This window comes from Anastrepha ludens, chromosome Y (genome assembly GCF_028408465.1).
Source record: "Anastrepha ludens isolate Willacy chromosome Y, idAnaLude1.1, whole genome shotgun sequence".
NCBI lineage: Eukaryota > Metazoa > Arthropoda > Insecta > Diptera > Tephritidae > Anastrepha > Anastrepha ludens.
The window spans coordinates 4,889,170-4,902,875 of NC_071504.1; positions in this window are offsets into that span (position 1 = coordinate 4,889,170).

Consider the following 13,706-nt stretch of genomic DNA (forward strand, 5'->3'; position numbering starts at 1 on the left):
ATCAATCTTGGCCTCGATTTTACTCAAGAAATTGATTCCAATTAAGAGATCACTTTCTAAATTTTCAATCTCGTAAAATCGTTCCTGAACATCAAATAAATTGATATTATGGAAAAAGTTTATGATGGTCGAACCATGAATGGTTCTTACCCTCTTCTTATTTTCTAAAACATTTTTGTTTACATAGAGCCCGGCCCGTATATATGAGCTTGTTGCTCCCGTATCAACTAAGATTTTGAAGATTTGCCCCGTCTTCCTATCCGTCTTGACAATGTAGGGCAAATCAGACCTTACTCTAAAAAATGGTTTTCTCCCATGTTATTAATTCTTTGCACCTTCTGTTGAGGTTGCGTACTTATTTGCGCACTATCATTCGACCTCTTTGGCACAGCATTTGCCTGATAATTATAATTGGTCTGCCAATTATTTCTATTGCCTCTCACCTGTTGCTGGTACGTTTGTACCGGTTTGGGCCTATTTGTGATCTGTAATGATGGATCAACGTCCATTGGCTCTGGACGATTTTGTTTGACCTCATTTGCTTGGGTATTCCTTGGTGGATACCTTAAATTGTTCAGAAAATTCGCACCCCTACGAACGCCCTGAGGAGCGTTTCTGTTTATTGTAATATTATTATTACTATTATTATTACTCCTTGAAAAATGCAATGCGAATTGTGCTCGCATTTGATTGGCATCGAGCTCCTGCGCCTTGGCAAGAGCATTTGGTAAGTCACGTGGTGCCAACGTGAAGAGGATCTGGTCCAACGGAGGGTTAAGACCTGTAATGAAAGTTCGAAGAGCTGTTTCCCTGTTTTTGGTATTAAGCTCCTTTGTAATTGCGGAATTCGTTCCGTGCGTCATTATCGTTTTGTTAATTAATAACGTCAGTTTTTTATTGACCTCGTTGTAGAACTCTATTAGGGTACCAGGTCCTTGCCTAAGCACACTCATTTCCTGTTCTATTATGTGACACGGCCTCTTATCAGCGAAGGCAAAATCTAGCCTACTCAGAATTGCATCGAAATTAAGAACCGTACCGTGGTTCGTTAAAATATTGTTAGCGTCCTGCGTAATTTTGTTACGCAAGATAGTCAAGGCAGCAAAATATTTTTTGCTTCCCCTAGTATACAATGACATTGAATTGTTAGCAGCCTCGCGCCAGCTAACATAATTGTTGATTTTTCCTCGAAATTCAGGAAGAGATTTTATGACATCTAAACTTTCCTCACAATTGATCGTTGAATCTATTGATTCTGTTGCATATTCAGCAACATTGTCGGAATTACTTAAAGCCTGCAACTGACGTCTAACTTGTTCTACCTCGCTACGCAGCGAGGCGGTGCTAGCAGCTATAAGTCGCGACACAACATCCATATTGGGCGTGCTGTTGTTATTATTCACTATAGACATATCTGCAAATCTACTTCTCAACTCTTCCAGCTTTATTTTTGGTAAAATTTGAAAAATTTTTAATCACTTCTTTATTTTTTACACAATTTTTGTGGTTTTCTTTACACTTTTCACAGTAGTGTAATCTCTCGTAACCTAAGCTACTAGGTCTATTGCCCATATGCTATATTTATTCTTAATTAATTAATAATTTACAACTTTTAATTCTTAAAAATTATTTAATTTCTTACTCATTATTGGAAGATCCCTTCAGGTCCAACTTGGTGTTTGCTTGCTAAAGATGTTTGCATACAGTGATTTCCCTCTATTGAGTGCGTTTTTCCTCCTTTGCTTTTTTCCTTGTAGAATTATTATATTTTGTAGAATTGCTCGATATTTTGGTTTATTATTTTTTTAGACTAGGATACTTTTTGGTTTTCTCCTTTTTTAAATTTTTTCTTTTTGTTTTATTAGGATACTTTTTGGTTTTCTCCTTTTTTTTTTTTTTAATTTTTCTTTTTGTTTTATTAGGATACTTTCTGGTTTTCTCCTTTTTTTTTAAATTTTTCTTTTTGTTTTATTATTTTTTAGACTTAGGATACTTTTTAGTTTTCTCCTTTTTTTAGTCTTTAAAAAATTTTTTTTCTCCCTTTTCCGATTTAGGGATACTTATTTATTTAAATTGTGCACTGCCTTTTTACAGGCTACTATAGTACACAACTTTTATTTGGTCCACCAGAACTTAAATCGCTCCTGGCAGGATCGCCAATTATCTTTTGCTTAAATAGCAAAAGCTTTTTTAAAAAACATTGTGAGTCTTCGTTGCACACCGGATCAAAAACTGATCCGAAACTTTATTAATCTTCATATTTATACAGAATCTGAAGCTTAAATCTTAGGTTAGTATGTCTTAATTCTATTGAAAGCGGACCATACGTGATATGTGACATGTTTGACATTTTTGCTAAGGTAAGCGCTTATATTTATTGTGTTCTTAATTCTATTGAAAGCGAACCATACGTGATATGTGATGTCCACTTCCTTCATTAGCAAAGTGTCAATGACATGTTTGACACTTTCGCTAATGGTAAGTGCTTATATTTATTGTTTATTTTTTTGGGAAGTGGCTTGCGCTATTAATCTATGGTTAATTGTTTACATACTGGGTTAGTGGTGTGTGGTATAGGAGGCGTTAACTTGTACATATGCATGTATGCCCAATAACCTCACTGACTTTTCCCCACACAAAAATTAGAAACACCACAATTCCACCATAAAATGAAAACACCCCATTAAAAATTAATACACCATATTTCTCTTCACCAACTTTACTCCACTTGTTTTTTGTATAATTTGCAAGTACATACATATGTCATAGAGGTTAACTGTTAGTCGAATAAACAAATGCGCCAAAAAGAAGGAATTCGAAAGAAAAGTTGGCGTGTATCAGAACGCAAAATTTTGAAAGTGGGTCGCTCGTGCTAAGCAATTTTCGATAGTTTTGTGTAAAAAATTTAAAATAATTAATTTTTAAACAAAATGCCTAAAGTTCGGAAGTGCATAGTTCGCGGGTGCAGTGAAAAAAACAAACAAATGTTTCTTTTGCGTCGGGATAAGGCTGTAGCACAGAAGTGGTTGGAAAATTTACGTTTGGAGCCAACTGCTCGTTGCACGCCTTATACCACATTCGTATGCAGGAATCACAGAGAACGTTAATGTATAGAGAAGTCTCAATGACAGGAACGTATGGAATTTCGAGGGGTACTCGTCTCGCGAAGACAATTTCACCATAGACACATTTTTCAACAAAAATTAACAGTGAGGTGCTGAATTATGTAAATTTAGCAGCAGTCGATAAGAATTTGTTGGTGATTAGAAGCAAAGAATGTTAGGTAGCTTTTTAATATGACCTATATATTTGAATTTCTCCAAATCATCCAAGTCTGTCTGTCTGGTGTCTGTAAAACTTTGTTGAATTCCCTTCAACTGAATCAAAATCCTCTATAGAAAACGCTTCATTACTAGGCGCACAGGAAGATGGCATATGCAAATGTGAATTTGTGAATTTATGTATATACATTTGCGCATATGTATATGCTGTGTGTATGTGTGCTCACCAGCCACAGCTCAAGATAAAACGGTAAAACTTCGCAAGAAATCCAGCGCGCACTCATGGCGCAGCGCATATTCATAGGCACAGCATTGTACATATACACATATTTACGTACATATATTGATGCATACATATGTACGAAGCCGCGGGCACTCGACTTGACAAAAATTCAAGATTTATCAAATATTGGCAAATAATTCTACGCGAAATATTCCAATATTGACTATTTTCGAATTGTCGAGAAAATTGGCATATGGGCGGCTCGTTTTATGAATGAAAGTTCTTGCTCTTAGAACTATGAGCTCGAATTTATCAATGAATTTTTTGAAGATGAGTTTTTGTTGCACAGTACAATAGTTGAAACTGTTCGGCGCCGCCGCGACTGTTCAGCGCTATGGCAACTAGAATGATGGCCGCTACGCCTGCGTCTATGACTGCATTTTGTTCTTGTAGTCGCTAGGCATAGAATTTTAGCTTTGAACGACATACGCATTTTGAGGAATAAAGCGAATGCCCTGTGTGTGCGGTTGTATGTACATGCATATGTGTATATTAATAAGAATTGTTTTGCTTGAATTCAATTCACATATTTATATTTGCATATGCCATCTTCCTGTGTGCCTGGTAATGAAGCGTTTTGTATACAGAATTTTTTGATTTGATAATTGAACGTACATATATATATGTATACATAGTTAGGGCATCAAGTGTGCATATACGCACATGCACATGTCGATGCATATGCAGAAGAAGTTGTTTTAGCATTTGCAGGAATTCGATCATTCGAATATTTACTCCCTAATTATTGCATGAAATATGATAAGGCGATGCTCGTGAGGTAGGCCATGTTGCTTCAGTGCATACATATGCGTGCAACACTAACTATATTTATTAAAGATGCAATAGAACTTAGTTGTCCCATATATGTATGTATGTATGAAAATACGTTCCTTTGAAGTTTTCTTTTATTTATTTTAAATTTCAAAGTTTTGTACTCTCTATAAAATGCATACATATATGAATTATTCCCTGTAATATACATACATATGTAAATTTAAAAAAATTTCGTTTGGCAAAGGAACAAAAAATGCATATTCAAATGCACATAAATATGATAAGGCAATGCGTCGTGAGATAGGTCGTTGTTGCTGCAGTGGGTTTTTTTTTTTTTTTTTTTTTTTTTTTTTTTTTTTTTTTTTTTTTTTTTTTTTATCCGAAGGGGGAATCTTACATAGATACCGTCAATATAGATGGCATGCACGATTCATACTGATCGCTAAGGGTGCACCTCATTCGGGACCACGCACAGTCAGTATTACTACTAAACTGGACTTGCGAAACAGTACACCTACGTACTAAACCCTAACTCCGACCTCTGTAGCTTTAGTTTGCCCTGCGGTACCGCCGTTTAAGCATTGCATCGCAGGGCCAAGCTGGCCATTATGGCTCTTCACTTTTATCTCTTTCTCCGTTTAGCCTTCATTATTTCTTTGTCTTCTTTCTTTACTGCGTTCCCATTCCTTTTTTCGCAGTTCCTGTAACGCATTTGCGGACCATTCTCTCATCTTGGCCCACACCAACTTCGACCGCAGCATGTGATCTACAATGTTGCCCGGGGTTATTTTTTCTTTTATGATTTCTTCAATGCACATTCTTTCAGATGCGTATCTCGGGCAGGAGAAGAAGACATGTTCCACGTTCTCACTACCGTTGCCGCAGAACGAGCAGTCAGCTGCGTCCTCGTGGCCGAGTCTTTGGAGATACTCTCTATAGCATCCATGCCCCGTCAGGAACTGTGTGAGGTAGTAATCTGTGTCACCATGTCCTCTCTCAACCCAAGCCTGTACGCTTCTGATGAGTTTATGCGTCCATCTCCCTTTTGTCGCTAGGTCCCAGCGATTTTGCCACTCAATTATGCTCCCCAGTCTTTCTTCTTTACGCTCTTCCGCCGTTAATCTCCTGTTTAGGCTTTTGGCTTTGTCGTACACTCTACCCAGTTCAGAGGCCATTATATCTGGTGGCATGATACCCGATATGACACATACTGCTTCAAACGACACTGTCCTGAAAGCACAGGCAACTCTAAGGGAAATAAGTCTAAAAACTATTTCCGCCTTCTTCGCGTATGTTTTCTGTATCAGGGCTTTACCCCATATGGGTGCTGCATACATGAGCGTAGACTGGGTAACTTTAGCCAGGAGCGCTCTTCTACTCTGAGTGGGACCACCGATGTTGGCCATGATTCTTGACAGTGCCGCCGTCACCATGGCTGCCTTTCCGCATGCTTTTTTAATGTGCTCCTTGAAGCTTAGTCGGGCATCGATCATTACACCCAAATATCGTAGTGCCGCTTGTGTTGTGACGTTAAACCCATCAATGTTTAGTGTGGTCGTTTCTAACTTTTTTCTACTCGTAATGAGAACTGCTTCTGTTTTTTGCCCTGCTAGCTGTAGTTTAACCGCCGTTAGCCATTGTTTGACCTTCGTTGTGGCCTCGCTGCAGATACTCTGAATCTGAGGGATTGTTTTGGCGACTATGGTTAACGCAATGTCGTCTGCGTATCCTATTATTTGCACTTCCCTCGGCATTGGGAGTTGCAGTACCCCATCATATAGTACATTCCATAGGATAGGGCCCAGCACAGATCCCTGCGGTACTCCGCCCGTCACTGCATATCTTTTAGGGCCTTCACCTGTATTGTACAGAAGTACTCTTTCCGACAGGTAACTGTTTATAACCCGTACTAAGTATGCTGGGGTTTTTTTTTCTTCAAGAGCCTTTATAATATGTGGCCAGTCTGCCGAGTTGAATGCGTTCTTAACATCCAGAGTGACAACTGCACAGTATTCTTTATCACCATGCATCCACCTGTCACCCTGAATAGCCTTGCTTGCAATGTTTGTCACCCTCCTGACGGCGTCGATGGTTGAACGACCTTTTCGAAAACCAAACTGATGTTCGGATAGTTCAGCCGGCACTTTCTCCAGATGCTGCTCCAGGCGCGTGCAGATTAATTTCTCCAAGATTTTACCCATAGTATCTATCATGCAGAGTGGCCGATAAGAACTTGGGTCACCCGCTGGCTTATTCGGTTTCTGAAGTAGGACTAGTTGTTGCTTCTTCCATACTTTCGGAAACATGCCTTCATTTATACACTTGGTGAAGTGTTCTGCAAATGGCTTTGCATTGCGCCTGACAGCTATCTTCAGTGCCTTGTTCGGGATGCCGTCAGGTCCTGGTGCCTTAGCATTGCCGAAACTTTCCGTCACCAAAATCACCTCTGCTTCACTGATTGTGACACTGCGTTCTGCTGCGTGGGACTGTGTCTGGCTTGGTTGCATGTCTTGCTTTGGAAAGAGTGTACGTACAACTTTTTCTAAAAGAATGGGGCAAGTTGGTGCCTGTCCTCTGCCTCCTTTGACCTTGGCCATAACGAGTTTGTAGCCATCGCCCCACGGGTTTTCGTCCACATTCTGGCACAGTTCTTTAAAGCTGGCTGCCTTGCTAATTTTAATGGCTTTCTTTAATTGTTTCCGCTTCTTTTTGTAGTTCTCGCGGAGCCTGCAGTGTTCTGCCAACCCATAACTCCTTTGGGAAAGGCGCCTTGCTTTTTTGCATTCGCTTCTTAGGGTGTTGATCTCCTCGTTCCACCAGTATACAGGCTTTCTGGGAGCGCTCTGTCTTTTCCTGCACATAGCGGCATCGCAAGCTCTGCTAACATATTTTACTAGCAGCTCCGCCTGTAGTTCCACATCGTTGGTGTTAGTCGGGTTCTCTTCTAGCATGATTTGGAACATTTCTTCATCAAGCGTCTCCACCCTCCAGCCCTTATTCTGTTTTTTCTGTACGGCTTCTTTTCCATGCGAAAAGTCCACCTGAATGGCAAGGTGGTCACTGCCTGTGTAGAAATCACACACTTGCCAGCTTGCTGATCGTACTAGCGCCCTGCTGGCGTAAGTGATGTCTATTATTGATGCGCGACCATTCACTTCAAAGGTGTTTTTTCCCCCAGTGTTTAGCAGAACCGCATCAAGCAGTGAGAATGCCTTGATCAAGGCATCTCCCCTTTGATTGGTGTATCTGCTACCCCATTCCAAGGCCCACGCATTGAAGTCACCCGCAATTACGTTTGGTGTGGTACCACGAGCGTTTTGCACAAGTTCATCCAGCAGGTTTTCGAACTCTGCTTGCGTCAGTTTCGGTGGCGCGTAGCAACTGTAGAAATATATGCCACTTATTTTTGCTCGGGTATAGTAATCACTGTGGGTGTGCGGTTTGTCCTGCAGGGTATTTCCTCCACAGGCCCAAATAGCAGCTTTACTTTTCCTGTCCGAGACCCACGTTCCGGCGTTTAGGTTTTTATGCTGGTCGCTGACTAGCACAACATCCACCTTATTTTCGTATACCCTTTGTTTTAGGAGCTCTTGTGCAGCCTCGCGATGGTTTAGATTGATCTGCTCAATCCTCATTTTTTGGTTTTAGTATACGCCGCTTGATACAGGGGACATTTTCTGCTTCCAATCTGATGGCTTGTATCTTCTCTTCCATTCCTTTTACAAGCTCCGCAGAAGGGCTTTTTTTCGCATACTTTTGCTTGGTGACCCTTTTCTCCACATTTGAGACAGTTCTGACTTCTGTCGTCTTCGTTTGTACACGCCCTCGCTAGGTGTCCATACTCCAGGCATCTGTAGCACCTCCTCAAGTCAGGCTTTTCTCTTATTCGGCATACCGTCCAGCCGATTTTGAGTTTTTGTTTCTCAAGCAGTCGCCTTGCGTCCAGTGCTGGTAGGCTTATCACCGCTGTTTGCGTGCCTGCATACGCCGCTCTAACGCTTTTTATTGCGTTTGCACTAAATAGGTTAAGCTCCTTAACTTGCGTTCGTATTGCCTCACCTATGTCCTCTTTGGTTGTGATTTCATCTAAATCACGGATCTCCACCAACATCTCGTGGGTTAGGACCTTGATTTGCGCCTGGTCACCTAGCACCTTACCAATCTTCTTCTGGTAGACTCCTGTATTGGCCATCTGCTCTTTTTTCAATTGAAGCAGGATTTCGCCTTTGGCCGTCTTTCTTATACGCGTAACGTTTTCGCCGAGTTCCTGCAGGGCACCATCTTTTTTAACCGCCCTGAGAATGTCACTGTATGTCATTGTTCCGGCACGCGCAATGACAATCGCATCCGGCCTCGGGGGTGGTTTATTTGCCACTTTCTTCTTGGCTGGTTTGCGCTTGACACTCATCCAGCCATTTTCCATAACCCCGTTTGTCTTCTTGGCATTACTCTCTCCTTTGGCTTTTTTGTCTGCACTTGCTGACACTTTGTGTTCTTCTTCGTGTGTAGTCTTGCTTTTTTTGGGTGGCGTTTTTCTGCCCGGCTGCTTATCGTCGCGTGGTCTTTTCGGTGTGCCTTCAGCCATTACACTTCCAGGAACGTTTCGCTTGGCTTCCTTGCTTTTCGCTTCTTCCTGGGCTCTCGAGTGTAGCTTAGTGATCTTTTCGAGGAGTTCCCTTATGTTGTTGTTAATCGAGCGTTGCGGTAGACGCATTGCTTCAGTCAACTTCCCAATCATCTCACCAAGAAGCGTTAAGGTATCATTACTCGATTGTGCTGCTTTCTCATTGCTTTCTTGCAGCGCAGGTGGCGACGATTTTGCTCTCTCAGGCCTTTCTACACTGAGCGTCTTGATAGGACTCCGTCCCAGCTTTGGTGCACGCTTAAAGGGATCAGCCCCCGTGATTATACGGCCTTTGGGGGTCTTGTACTCCTCAGTTAGGTCCACTAGTAGATCACTCGATCCACTTGCACCTGGTACCTTTCTGTTAGCCTCTTCCAGGCTTTCATTTTCGCTGCCCATAATGGCTCCATAAATATTACTGCTGTTGTTTGTGTTTCTCAAAGATTTTTCCATTCTTTTTTTGTTTACCAGCGCATCGTGTGTAGGGGGGCGGGCCGAAATAAACAGGAACGGGTATACCCTTGGGGACGGTGCCCCTACCCCAGTTCCCTGAGGCCTGTTCTTCGCTTTACCGGTCCCGGAAAACACGGACGGACCGGAGCTCACCCGGGGCAACGCATACTACTACCTCTGCGTCCAATACACACTCCCTGACTAGGGCCCGAAGGGGCTGGTCACTGATATACCCCGCAGCTAACACCTCGGCAGAGCAAGCTCACATCACTCCCTTCACTTCAACAACAGAGATGGTTCTTGAAGTGATGAGAGACTCCCAGTGCGCCACGGCATATACCGGTCAGTTAGCAGCCGCACCTAACATGGTGAACAGACGCTGACCAGGAAGCCGTCCACTATGGAAACCGCCGCGCCTGGATTTTTTTTTTTTTTTTTTTTTTTTTTTTTTTTTTTTTTTTTTTTTTGTTTTGTCACCGGGAGCCTCATCGGATGGGCTATCATTTAGCCGCCTCCTCCGCTTCTGGCCGCTCATTGTCGGGGATTGCTTATTCGTTTAAACTTATTTCGCAACTAACCTGCTACTACAGGCATTCCGGCTATCCGCAACCTGCCGACCCCCACGGTAGCTTAGAGCCCAGCTTAGTCGTTCAGCCCAGGGTGGAATGAACAACGGCCGTGAGCTTAGAGCCCAGCTTAGTCGTTCAGCCCAGGGTGGAATGAACAACGGCCGTGAAGTGAAACCGCGAACACTATTTCACCTCGCTTAACTCGACAGCGGGGAAGTTCTTAACAGGGCAGATTACAGTGAATTATGTACAAGTACATTGGCTCTGCTCAGTTTTTGGTTTCTGTATGAAATCAAATTGACGAATGCCGACGGCATTTTGCAAGGCATTTGCTTGTGCATTTTTATGTTCCCTTGGTAAACGAAAATTTATTCAATTTGTATTTTCAAACAAAGGTGATGAAGAAAAAATGATTGAATTTATTATATGCGCCAAATCAAATCAAAGTAACTTTAATATTTTGATTTAATTTAAAAAAATACATTATAAAACGACCTCTCACATTTTGGTATGTGCGTTTTAGTAAATTTAAAACTAAACAAATTTGATGAAAATTTTTACTAATTTTTTGAGTCGAAATTAATTCATAGCATACAAGTGTTTTGGTATATCGACATATGTATTTACATTTGAACATGCATTTATTTGTTCCTTTGGCAAACCAATTTTTTTTCAATTTACATTTTATTACAGGGAATAATAATATACATAAATTTGTATGTATGCATTTTCTAGATAGTATAAAAGTTTAAAATAAATAAAGGAAAACTTCAAAGAAACGTATTTGCATATATCGGACAACTAAGTTCTATTGCATCTTTAATAAATAGTGTTGCACGCATATGTATGCGCTGAAGCAACATGACCTACCTCACGAGCATCGCCTTATCATATTTCATGCAATAATTAGGGTGTAAATATTCGAATGATCGAATTCCTGCAAATGCTAAAACAACTTCTTCTGCATATGCATCGACGTACATATGTGCATGTGCGTATATGCACACTTGATGCCCTAACTATATATATATATATGTACGTTCAATTGATCAAATCAAAAAATTCTGTATACAAAACGCTTCATTACCAGGCACACAGGAAGATGGCATATGCAAATATAAATATTGAATTCAAGCAAAACAATGCTTATTAATATACACATATGCATGTACATACAACCGCACACACAGGGCATTCGCTTTATTCCTCAAAATGCGTATGTCGTTCAAAGCTAAAATTCTATGCCTAGCGACTACAAGAACAAAACGCAGTCATAGACGCAGGCGTAGCGGCCATCATTCTAGTTGCCATAGCGCTGAACAGTCGCGGCGGCGCCGAATAGTTTCAACTATTGTACTGTGCAACAAAAACTCATCTTCAAAAAATTCATTGATAAATTCGAGCTCATAGTTCTAAGAGCAAGAACTTTCATTCATAAAACGAGCCGCCCATATGCCAATTTTCTCGACAATTCGAAAATAGTCAATATTGGAATATTTCGCGTAGAATTATTTGCCAATATTTGATAAATCTTCAATTTTTGTCAAGTCGAGTGCCCGCGGCTTCGTACATATGTATGCATCAATATATGTACGTAAATATGTGTATATGTACAATGCTGTGCCTATGAATATGCGCTGCGCCATGAGTGCGCGCTGGATTTCTTGCGAAGTTTTACCGTTTTATCTTGAGCTGTGGCTGGTGAGCACACATACACACAGCACATACATATGCGCAAATGTATATAAATTCACAAATTTACATTTGCATATGCCATCTTCCTGTGCGCCTGGTAATGAAGCGTTTGCCAGAGAACGTTAATGAATAGAGAAGTCTTAATGACTGGAAAGTGTTCATTTTCGAGGGGTACTCGTCTCGCGAAGACAATTTCACCACAGACACATTTTTCAACAAAAATTAACAGTAAGGGGCTGAATTATGTAAATTTAGCAGCAGTCGATAAGAATTTGTTGGTGATTAGAAGCAAAGAATGCTAGGTAGCTTTTTAATATGACCTATATATTTGAATTTCTCCAAATCATCCAAGTCTGTCTGTCTGGTGTCTGTAAAACTTTGTTGAATTCCCTTCAACTGAATCAAAATCCTCTATAGCAAACGCTTCATTACCAGGCGCACAGGAAGATGGCATATGCAAATGTAAATTTGTGAATTTATATACATTTGCGCATATGTATGTGCTGTGTGTATGTGTGCTCACCAGCCACAGCTCAAGATAAAACGGTAAAACTTCGCAAGAAATCCAGCGCGCACTCATGGCGCAGCGCATATTCATAGGCACAGCATTGTACATATACACATATTTACGTACATATATTGATGCATACATATGTACGAAGCCGCGGGCACTCGACTTGACAAAAATTGAAGATTTATCAAATATTGGCAAATAATTCTACGCGAAATATTCCAATATTGACTATTTTCGAATTGTCGAGAAAATTGGCATATGGGCGGCTCGTTTTATGAATGAAAGTTCTTGCTCTTAGAACTATGAGCTCGAATTTATCAAGGAATTTTTTGAAGATGAGTTTTTGTTGCACAGTACAATAGTTGAAACTATTCGGCGCCGCCGCGACTGTTCAGCGCTATGGCAACTAGAATGATGGCCGCTACGCCTGCGTCTATGACTGCGTTTTGTTCTTGTAGTCGCTAGGCATAGAATTTTAGCTTTGAACGACATACGCATTTTGAGGAATAAAGCGAATGCCCTGTGTGTGCGGTTGTATGTACATGCATATGTGTATATTAATAAGCATTGTTTTGCTTGAATTCAATATTTATATTTGCATATGCCATCTTCCTGTGTGCCTGGTAATGAAGCGTTTTGTATACAGAATTTTTTGATTTGATCAATTGAACGTACATATATATATATATAGTTAGGGCATCAAGTGTGCATATACGCACATGCACATATGTACGTCGATGCATATGCAGAAGAAGTTGTTTTAGCATTTGCAGGAATTCGATCATTCGAATATTTACACCCTAATTATTGCATGAAATATGATAAGGCGATGCTCGTGAGGTAGGTCATGTTGCTTCAGCGCATACATATGCGTGCAACACTATTTATTAAAGATGCAATAGAACTTAGTTGTCCGATATATGCAAATACGTTTCTTTGAAGTTTTCCTTTATTTATTTTAAACTTTTATACTATCTAGAAAATGCATACATACAAATTTATGTATATTATTATTCCCTGTAATAAAATGTAAATTGAAAAAAAATTGGTTTGCCAAAGGAACAAATAAATGCATGTTCAAATGTAAATACATATGTCGATATACCAAAACACTTGTATGCTATGAATTAATTTCGACTCAAAAAATTAGTAAAAATTTTCATCAAATTTGTTTAGTTTTAAATTTACTAAAACGCACATACCAAAATGTGAGAGGTCGTTTTATAATGTATTTTTTTAAATTAAATCAAAATATTAAAGTTACTTTGATTTGATTTGGCGCATATAATAAATTCAATCATTTTTTCTTCATCACCTTTGTTTGAAAATACAAATTGAATAAATTTTCGTTTACCAAGGGAACATAAAAATGCACAAGCAAATGCCTTGCAAAATGCTGTCGGCATTCGTCAATTTGATTTCATACAGAAACCAAAAACTGAGCAGAGCCAATGTACTTGTACATAATTCACTGTAATCTGCCCTGTTAAGAACTTCCCCGCTGTCGAGTTAA